Genomic DNA, 11,389 nt, shown 5'->3' on the forward strand with positions numbered 1-11,389 from the left:
TCATAACCTCAGCTGGAGCGGCGGGGCCGGTGCACACAGGACGGCACAGGTGGGGTACCCAGGGCAGATGGAGCATCAGCAGGCTCCCAACACCTCACACCCAGCCCTCGTGCTCCTGCCTTGCTCCAAGGAGGGTCTCCAGGACACCTTCCCTAGGCTAAGAGCCACCATCCTGAGAGGGATGAGTCCCCAACATTTGGGGCAGGCTGCTCAGTGCCCCTGTGGCAGCGCTCCCCGGAGAGCTCACGCTCAACCAGGCGCGTCACAGCCTGAGAAAAACACCGGTCTTAGGACCACCTGAGGGCTCACTACGTAGCCCACTTCACACAGGAATCCCATCTAAAAGCCACTGCAAAGCCAGCAGCCAGCACCCGCTGAGGCCAGAAAGCTTCAGGGACTTCAAAGCAGCTCGGGATGAAGCTGTCCCTACCGCAGCCGTGCCCAGGGACGGACTGGGAGTGCCCAACGCCGCAGCACGGCGCGCGTGGCGCTTCCGACACCAGTGTATTTCTAATCAGCATCTCACTTCAGATTTTACTCATTCAACTAATTCCACTAATTCTAGGGAATTACAGAAATAATTGCTATTTTCCAATAGATACAGGCCTGCCTCTTGAGACAGGAAAAAAAAAAAATAAGGCAAAAAAAAAAAAATCAATGAAGCACTGTTTAAGAAAAGTCAAAATAAGCTATTTCCATCTCCTCATTTGCAATTAACTTCGGAGCATAACACAGTGGGAGGTGGTTCATGGGAAAAGTACGGCTTCATTGTAATCCTCCCTCCTTTTGAGTGGAAGGAGCGGTGCAGATGGATGTGCCGAGGCAGCCGCCGCTCCCTGCAGGTCGCAGCTGCCCCGTGCCCCCCGCGCTGATCCACGGGGTGAGGACAGGGCTGTGGGGCCATCAGCCCCATGCTGCACCCCACAGTGTCACCCCGCTGGGCAAGGGGCCACGGCTGGGCTCTCATCGCCTGTGGCCACCACGTGCAAAGCAGGGCACCACGGTTCTCCATGAGACACCCGTCCCCACCCCTATCATCTCTGTCCCCATCTCTGTCCCCATCTCCATCCCAATCCCCATCTCCATCCTATCCTAAGAGAGGGCCACCTGTTATTATCATTTTCTTAATTTTTTTTTAATTAAATTGGGATTTTTTTTTGTATGGCAGCTTCCTTTTCTTCTCAGCCACCAGTGACGGTACCAGCAGGGGAAGGGGCGGCCCAGCAGCACGTTGTCCCCTGGGGAGCTGGGCAGAGCTGGCAGCGGTCCCAGCAGGATTTGTGCACCGTGGGGCACCCTGGCACCACTTTGCCTTGCATCAGCCCTGCTTCACCTCAGGAGACCTCTCCGATTATGGGCGTTTCAGCCCTGTTTCCCCAAAAAATAGGCAAAGCAACAGCCTGGAGGCAAGAGGGACCTGAAAGCGCCGGTTCCCCTGCATTGCCTGGCAGGGATGGGTGCTTCTCCTTGCTTCTAGGCAAATGCTCCTGCAGGGAGGAGGCGAAGACCCAGCTGGGAACCTCCCTCCAGCCCCTGCCTGGAGGCAGAGGATGCAGACTGCGAGGAGGACGTGGGTCGGGTGCTTCATCTGGCTCGAAGATTGGTTACAAAGCAGCAGCTCAGGGGAGAAGGCACCCGGCTGGCTCCTGCTTCCCAGCAAGAGCAGAAACTTGCCGATCCATCCTCAGCCCCATCCTCCAGCTCCCGGTGACCTCTGCCAGAGATAAGAGCACTCGGTCCTCCCGCAAGCACTTCCCATCCCTTGCCCTACAATATTCCCCCCGCGGCTGACGTGGCGACCTGCCGCCGAGCGTTAAGCATGCACCGACGTGAGAGTCCCTTTGAAGACTTTTCCTTTTGACTGTTCTATTTTCATCGCTGTCCTCATCCCTCCGTAATGCTCCGTCTTCTGCTCAAGTGTCATCTCCAGATTTTCCTCCCAATTAATATTTCTATGGCAACTGCATTTAATTTTGGAATCGCGGCGCTCGCTGGGTGGCGGGACCAGACCCTCCTCCCCGCCTCGCCTCCCCGCGCCTGCTGGGGACGTTTGAGCCGTGTCCATCTGCGAGGGGCACGGCTCTCGGAGCACCTTGCCCCCCTCGATGCCAGCCCCACGAGGGTTGGGCCAGGCTGAGCTCAAGCTCATCATTTATCTCATGCTCCTTTACTGCTAATTGGCCTGTGAGCAAATTTATTAGCTGCTGTCTGGAGCAAAGCACAAACATTTGGGAAGTGCACCCTGTAGGATCCAGACTTTGGGAGCAATACAGACACCCCTGAACGCCCTGGGAGGGGGCATGCTGGGCAGCACAGCAAAATGCTGTGAAATGAGGAGAGATCGGGACTTCAGGAGGCAACAGGAGGAGTTGGAGATTCTGGAGACCCCATCTAACCCAGCTGATGCTGACGGGTGCAGAGGTTTCTCCCCTGTCCTGCCCAACCCAGCGTGGTGGGGTGCAGCCCCTGCGTCTGTAATGCCACCGAGGGCAACCCCAGGACCCTCCCGCAGGGCTCTGGGCAGGGAGAAAATGGGCACTGAGAGGTTCAAACGAGCCCGCCCGGCTCAGGGGCTGGAATCAGAAGTATTTGTGTGCGCTGCCTTCCCTGCCAGGGCTCCCTTTGGGTCTGCCCGAAACCTTGCTGGCATCTCAGGAACGCCAGAAACGCCGGAGCTCCCGGTAACGGCGCTGGTGTGTGCCCAGGGACCTGGCCGGAGGGCTGGTGGCTGGGACACCGTGTGTCCAGCTCACAGCTCAGAGGCTGAGCACCACCCTGAACGGGGTGCCTGAGGGGCTTCAGGGCACTCAGTGCACTTCAGGGGCTTTTTTTGCACCTTTCGGTGTCCCCCTGCTGCCAAAGGAGGGGTGCTGGGGTCGGTGCCCCGCGTGCAGCCCCCGTGCACCGGCTGTGGGCTGGGTGCTCCTGCCCGGCTGCGCTCACAATATCGGCGTTATTCCACGTCCTGATGAGGGAAGCGCAGAAAAATGTCATTTTGGAAGCTGAGTAACTCAACTCCCTGCAGCTGTGGCTTCGGCTGGGCTCCAGCTGCTCCCCCGCCGCCAGGGCTCCGCCGCTCTCCCCCAGGCACCGGATTCCTCCCGAAACTCACTTCCCGTGCCGGGCACTCGCTGTGAATGAAACGCCAGCAGAGGAGGGAGCCCGGCCCTGCATTTTGCTCACGGATGGCTCCTCTGGGCCATACCAAGGTGGCTGCACGGGCACGGTTTGGTTGAGCTCCCATTTGCCCTGCCCCAGGGCTGCCGTTGCCCAAATGAGCCAAAAAAAGAGAAAACTCCTGGGGGAGGGATCCCCGCCCTCTGCACTGCCTGAGCTGGTTTTTCCCTGCTGCCTTCAGCAGCCTTGCCCAGCTCGTGCCACGGCATCAGCTATGGCCCCAGCCCTCCTGTGAAATAGTTACCCCATAATATGTTTTGCCATAACACACACATCTCACCCCAAATCATGGCACTGCTTTTTGGAGGTGACCCACGGATAGGATAGGAGAGCTCCCAAGGTGCTGTCCCTCCTCCTGCCATTGCTCAAGGATGTCTTGGGGCAGGTCCCCTGCAGGTGATGACCTCCTGAGAGGATGTCCCTGCCTCTCAGCAGCTGTGGACACCGTCCCCATGGGTGCAGGCACACGGCATCACTGCCCCGGCTGGAATCAGTGGGTATTTTAGGCTAGGGAGGGAACCACGCAAAAAGTACTCCAAAGAAATGGAAAAAAGGGATGAAAAACAAGCAGCATCCCCAAGGGCTGGTTCTGGGTATCTGTCCCTCCCAAAGGGCTTGTGATCAAGATGCAGAAAAGGCAGGGAGGGAAGGATGAGGTGATGGATGGCACCGAGCCGAGAAGGAAAGGCAATGGTGAGGGAAGGGAGAAATGGGGGAATGGAAAACCAGCAGCACGAACGCAATCACAGCAGGAAGACGAAACACTTGATGGATCACCCCATAGGACGTGACCTCCCCCCATGCCTGATTTTTTCCTGCTATTCCCTCCAGAAACTTGTGGTCCCCTGTATGCGCTCAGGGGCATTGAAACCTTGAGTTCTGCCAGGGGAGCTGAGGGGTGCTGCTCATGCCTCGTGGGCTGCTGGGCAGGCTGGTGGTGGCACACGGTGCTGGGATGTGCTGTCACGGCCAAGCACGTCTGATATTGGGACAGCCAGCTCAGGAGCCCAGCACCACTCATGCCCCAAAACCCTCCCCTGCGCTCCCCCAGCCGTGCAGCGCAGCGCATCTGCCTCGCCAGTAACAACAGGCACCGACTTCGTGTTTAACCTGCAATCCTCGAGCGAGATCAGCAAATCTGAGGGACAATTAGGGAAAATCATCACTTCATTAGTTCCCTGAAATGCAGCCACGGCTGGAATGGCAGGCGGCAGTGCCTGCAAGGCTCGGCTCGGTGCTAAACCCCAGCAAAAGGCGGAGAGAGGGGAAATCTGCGCCGGCCACCAGCAGCTGCAGCGAGGGCAATGAGCCTCACGGAGATGCTGAGCCTGGACCGTGAGAGCCAGAACAAACAGCGTGTCCTCGCGTCCCCAGGCCCCACCAGCTGCCAGGCTGCAGACCAGCTCCGGGGCAAAAAGAATTAGAAAAGGTCCTTGCTTATTAAATGCTGTGCATCGCTCCCGAACAGGAGCCCTGGCAGCCAGCGAAGCCACCTCTCCCTCCCGGCATCCCCCTGCTTGGTGGTAACGCTTCGTTTTTAAGCCAGCCCTGCAAAAAATGGTGAAAATTGAATCGCCCTGGCTCAAAACCTTATGGCTGTTCCTTGTGGCAGGGGTGAGAAGCGCCTCGTCACCTTTTATTCTGCTGCTGGCAACCGTGCAGCTAATGGGAATGGTTACCACGGGCCCAGCTTTTGCCCCGATTCCTCCTAAAATTCACCACCTCGTGAGAACTGCGGTCAAAGAAGTGGGAGCACCCAAGCTGGGCACCCCATGCGAAAGTCTATAGCTGTACCAACACAAAGGCTGCTAAAACGCCACGGGTGGCATTTCACGGGTCCCTGTAACACGCCGTGGGTGAGTGCCAGCCTGCCAGCACCTGCTTGGGGAAACCTGGGGGGAAAACTCGCAGCCGAGCGGTGCGAGGTGCTCAGTGCCACGGGCTTTGGCTCCTTCTCGCTGCTCTTTAACCTCCTCCTGGACTTGTACTCAAGGAAAGCCGTGACATTTATCATGAGAATATCCCTCGGTTAAAACCGGAGCCCCTGATTATGTTAACAATTTTGTAATGAATTAATGAAATTTTCCAGTGGAAAAGAGATTGTGAAACTCTCCCGGGAGCTCCCGAGCCGACCCAAGCAATCCGTCACAGGACGACGGCTGCAGTCTGGCCGCTTGGCGTCTCGCGCGGGCTCTGAGCTCATGGCCAGCCTAACGAGCAATAAATAAGAAACCAGAAGACGACCGCGGACGCCAGGGATGAGCCGGGGGTCTCTGGCTACATCGATGCGGGTTTCTGGGTGAGCTCAGTGTGCTGGATGGGGGCTTCTCTACCAAAACCTGGCCGTCAGCACCGCCGAAGCCAGCCCCGTGCCATGGGGCAGTTGCTCCACCTCGGCACTGACATCCCTGGGCATCATCAGCAATAATATCAAAAACCTCAAGGTGGTTAAAGCAACCGATATCTGGGGCTAAAGGAGAGATTACCATTATCCAAATTGCCTGCTCCTCAGAGGGAGCTGGGCAAACCCCCAAAGACACAGCCTGGGCAGCCGGGGATGCTGCGGCTGCCCCGAGCAGGGTCCCTTTGGGGAGCCTGGCCCCATAGCACAGCACCACACCTGAGCCCCACAGGGCAGAAGGTGCTCCAGGGAGGATTTCTGCACTCAAAAAGGGGGTCGCAGCTCATTGCAGTTCCTCAACAGCATCATGGTTTCATCGGGATGGAGTGAGAGCACGAGCATGCCCACGTATGCATGGGTAAATCCCCATTTCTGGAGCCGCGCAGCCACCGCATCCATCCCCACATCCCAAGTCCTCCGATTTACAGCTGGGAAGTTTGCATTGACTGTACTCGGAATCATTAAGCTACAAACCATACACTAATTATGGTGCCCTGGGCAAAAGCGTTAATCCAAAGAGCATAAAATTATAATGACTTTCGTGGCATAATTAGACCAACCAAGACAAACAGCCCAAATAGCAGCCGCGGCTACCGCGCGGCCCCGCTCCCGGCTCAGGCGAGGGTCAGGCGCTGCCGAGGGCAGGGGTGCTGAGCTTTGGGTGGGCTGTCACGGCAGCAGACTCCAGCAGGTTTCTCAGCCCCTTTTTTTCTGCTCTAGACATCAGCCTCAGGGCCTGGCAGGGACGCTGGCCGGGTGCTCCTGGCTGCCGAAGGGGCTCGAGCACTTTCCCTTCCAGCCACGCAACCAGAGAGCCAAAACCAGCTCCCGCACCACATTCCTTATGGTTGGAATAACCTGGGTTTCCTGTGAACTGGAAATGTATTTGTTAAAGTGTACTGTGCCTTGAAACAGCAAAGATTTCAAATTGGGGGGAACGATCACGTCTACGCTGAGCCACAGACATCACCCGAGCAATGCTCGCCTTCCAAATCCTCATCAACGCCGATTCCTTCGGGGCTGTGGGAGCCCCCACCTCCCGCTGGGCCCTCAGCCCAACGCCTTCCATCAGCTGAAACTTTGCCTTTTTTCAGTAAAACCTCAGATTTAGCAATGAAAGCGGAGCGAAGAGGAAGGAACGCGGCACGGAGGAGCTTGCTGAAGCCTGCGTGTCCCGCGTCCGCAGCCAAAAGCCCACGCCACCGCCTGCGTGCGCGGAATGAATCGCTCTCAAGTAAAATCTAATCGAGAACTTTTCCTTTCTTCCCCTTTCTCAAACAAGGGCACTATGTGATGTGTGCAGTCTCAAAAGGAGATTTACTAGACACCGCTGTGACTAAGGCAAGATGTAATTAGAAGAGGGGAGGGACATTTATCATTTGCCAGAGTGAATTAGGTATTTCGACTTCTCAAAAGAATTGAAAGCAGAGGGTGAATTTTTTTCCAATTTCTCTCACATCTCCAATATTATTAAGTTCAGCTAGAAAACACTCGAGACAAATTGACTCATCTGAGCCCATCTCTTTATAATTGTTACACATTTTAAATTGGTTTAGTTAAATGAATGCTTCACATAGTGTTTGACAGACTCCGTTGTCTGGATGCGATATTAAAAATATCAAAATCAACACAAGAACTAGAGCAGAGCTTAGGGATATTGCTTTTCTGAGTGCTGCATATTGCTTTAGTTGAAATGTAGCATATTCACATAGCTTTTAACACGGTTTCAGACATGAAAAATAAAGAGATATTATTCCTTTCCTATTAATAGTAAGGCGTTTTTTCTCTTTCCTTGCTACTTAGCATGAAGTTTGCAAGCTCAACGCCAAACCATCGGGCTGAGCAGCCGTGGATTCGTGCACAGAAGTCATTCACCCAGTGCTTGCCCACAGAGCAAGTCTGCACAGTGTGATACCTTCATACAAGGTTTGATCTCCCCCCAGCCCAGCAAATTCCCCCTGCCAGCCCCTTTCCACCGCCCCGGCGCGCACACGAGACGTGCCACGGCTCTCGTCCAAAGGCTCCTGAAAGATGCAGGGAGAAGGGAAGGAGAATCGGGGTCTGCAGCTCGCCAGCGTGATCTCAGATCACATTCTCAAGGCTCAAGAGCTTTGCGAAAACCCCAAGCCAGGCAAAATAATTGCTGATAGGGAAACATTTGAGCAGCTCAGGCATGCATTAGATAAGGGATCTTGTTTCTTCTCACCCTCCCCTTGGCTTTCGTGCTTCCTTTCCACATTGTTTTATCGTGAACAGAAAATAACCAGAGAGAGACAGAAAGAGCGAGCCTGCCAGCTGCGTGATTTATGCTGCTTGAAGCCAAAAGCCCTGATAAAGCATCCACAGCCTTGGACGGCGACGAGCGGGGCTGCAGCAAAGCTGGGTCCCGGCCCTGCCCTGCCCTCGGATCCCCCGAGATGCAGATCTCAGCGTGTGCCCACGGAGGGGTGGAGGAGGGATGTGTCTGCCTTGAACAGCTGAGGCTTTGCGACTCCACAGCCCGGTTTGTTGCTCTGTCACATGGATAACACTCGGCAAAATTTTTCCCAGAAATGGGATGGGAATAAGCAGGGAAGATGGGAATCGACCTGCCTCCTCCCTGAGACCGACGTGCGCTTATTCATCCCTACACCGGGAGCGAGATTTCTCCCTTGTTTAAACAGTGTCCCCAAGGGCCTTACCCTTACCCGTTTAATAAATAAGCGTGTCAACACCAGCTCTGCATAGCAAAGCGAAGGGCACTCAGCAATCCCCCCACGGGACAATTAAATAAAGAGAGGAGAAAACAAAGCACAGGCTCAGCGTGCGCAGAGCTGTCTCCTCGCAGGCGGCGCGGTGCCGGGACAGCGGGATTTGCCCACCTGCGTGGGCAGGGGGCTGATTTCTGCTTTCCCAAGGACAAACTCGGCTGCTTTTCGCTCGTCTCTGAGCTGCCTGCTCACCAGGAAGAGATTTGCACGCGGAGGGCAGAGCTGTCCCGACCCATCGTCACCATCGGGAAATGTGGCGCTCACATCCCCTTCGCGCAGGGGAAGGGGGAGAAGGCCCCCTCTAAAGTGCCTCGAAAGGAATTTAATTTAAAATGGATTTCACATTTGCGTTTGATGAATTAAAACCAGTGTGGTTTAACAACTATGTAATGGGTTATATATATGATCTGTTAAACAGGTGTTTGAGGTTTAGCAATTATCTAATAAGAGACTCATACATATTACAGTAGATAAACTTCAATAAATATGTTCTTAATCAACCGGAGAGCACTCAACATACAATTACCATCCCTGCCACATCTTGTTGAAATGAGCAGCTGATTCAGTGCAGGATGGGGTTTTATGTGCTACTTTAAAAAAAAAAAAAGGAAAAAACATGCCTCTCGCTCGTACAGCCGCTGCGTGGTGCCGGTGGTGAGGTCCCTGCACTCGGGGAGCATCTCCCAGGGCGCGGGCAGGGCAAGGGGCATGGGAGGAGGATTGTGCCGGTGATGGGAGCAGCACTGACCCTCATCTTCTCTCCCATCCCGTTGGTTTCACCCCACTGGGGTGCCTCAAACAAAGAGGCACCGGGAATGGGGCAGAGCCCCGCACCCTGAAAGCTCCCCGGGGGCTCAGTGGGAGCGCGGCCGTGCCAGGACCTCGCAGTGGGTCCGGGGGGTGCAGGAACCAGACCCCAGCGGGGACGAAGTGTGATACTCCGGCTAATTTGCCACTTTCCTAGCCCGGGTGTTAAAGCTCATTAGCACATTAGCGCTGGCTTTCCCAGCCATAAAACAGTCGGGGGGGGATCGCCAGGAACCGCTGGAGACAAAGGCGCCCGGTGCTTCTGCAGCTTCCCCGCTGCCTGTGCCCCGGAAAGCCGGGTTTCACCCCAAACACAGGGCAGGAAAATAAACACGGGGAGGGGAAAGCACCCAGAAAGCACCCTGGTGCAAGCAGAGCTCCTGTGAGTTCGCTTGCTGGCGCACAGACCTCGGGTAAAAGTTCACGGCGGGTTTCAATCGCTGGGGACAGAGCAAAAATTTTTCCTGAGGAAATGCAAAATTTTTACTTGTAGCCACAGGATCTTGGCACAAAGAAGATTGCGAGCATCCCGAGGGGGAACCATCACACACCTACAGGTGGCTGCACTGGGGGTCCTGGCTGCTCCTGGGGTCGGGGGCCAGGCCCATGTTTCCTTGTCCAGTATCGTGCCCCAGCACACTAAAAGCCATGTGTGCACACACAAACAGCCAGTAATCTCCCCAAAAAGCCATGAAATGCTTAAAACCTGGGGCAACCCAAAGAGCCGGGACTCCCCCAGGCATTCCCTGGGGGAAAGCAGTGCCCCCTCATCCCGGGGAGCTTTCCCCTCGCCCCCCTTGCTATGTGCAGATCAGCACATCATTAAATAGAGCTGGGGAACCCGAGCTGCTCTCACTGATTTCACAGCAGCCAAATGCTCCGACCCACGCTCCCCACGGGGAACACGGCTCCTCCGACACGACCTACCCCCACGCAATGCCTCCTGCCCCCACGGGCTGTGCTGGAGTCAGGAGAGCGTGGTCTGCTGCTGGTGGCACTGCTGCCATCCTCACCAGCGCGCTCCTATCGATCGCTGCATTGCCGGCTGTTGAATTATTCCCTTTTAATCCCTTCGAGCAGATGAGACGTAAAAGCAGAGGCCATTAGTGACTCTGGAGCGATCTGCACGGGCTTAGCCCTGCGGGCTGACCAAAATGCGAGCTGGACGAGGCAGGAGGCACACCCGAGGGAGAAGCACTTCAATAAAGGTGTCACGGGGAGAAAAGCAAGGAGGTGGTGGGTGCTGAGGGTGCCCCACCACCGGTTTCCACCCCACCCCAGTGAGAAGGGCTGCAAAAAGCAGCCAAGGGCTGAGCATCCTCAGCAGCTTTCTCTGCTGATCCCTTGCCTGCAGCACCCGAAACACCCCCAGTCCTGCATCACTGCAGCCCCACGAGGTGTTCGTCTCCTCTGCCCCTCGGGACAGCCACGGCCACACTGGGCTCCAGCTCACAGCACGGGTGAAGGGAGAATAAAAGACACTTGGAGCTTTTTTTAGACCCAAACGGAGAAGTTGTACAGTCTCAGCTTATAAATAATTGAGGGGCTAATGTGATCTCAAACTGAGCACTTATTAAATGGAAACGTCCCTGTTGACAGATGAATTCCTGTAAATTTTCTTTGGTTGAGCTCAGATGCCCATTTTCTGCTTTGAAGCAGATGAGGTCACCCTTGCTGGAGAGAACATGCTGCGGCGAGAGGGATTCAGGCCTTTTTTTTTTTAAGAAAAAAAAAAAAAAAAAAAGAAGGTACCAATAATAGCAGTGATGCAGGACTGAGATGTGAAGGGAAGGTGAGCGCAGGCTGTGTGCACGTCCCTCTGCCCTCTTTTGCCAAAGAGCATGGCTCAAACCGGGCTCTGGGGGGTGTCCCTGGCGGCGAAGTCCCCCTGTGTCACCCAGGGGACGTGGTCCCAGCAGCACAGGAGGGGTTGGGGGGCTTGGGGACCCCCCCCGGGTGGGCAGCGCAGAGCCTCGGCCGCCCCGGCGCGCCCCCCGCCTCCCCCCGCGCTGCCGCTGTGTTTACGTTCTGCCTTCCTTCAATTATAATTAATAGCGGCTCATTATCAGGAGGGGACCGTTTATAAGATTCAATTAGAAGCCATTTATTTTAATGCTTTTGAACACAAAATGAGTTTGATCTCAGGAAACATTTCATTAGCATAATCTTCCCATAACGAGATCATCTTCCGAGCCTGACGTCTTTACCGCCGGGTGCCAGGAGGGGACCGTGGCCAGCAGCAAGGACGTGGCCG

Source organism: Aythya marila (genome assembly GCF_965140915.1).
Source record: "Aythya marila genome assembly, chromosome: 17".
Taxonomy (NCBI): Eukaryota; Metazoa; Chordata; class Aves; order Anseriformes; family Anatidae; genus Aythya; species Aythya marila.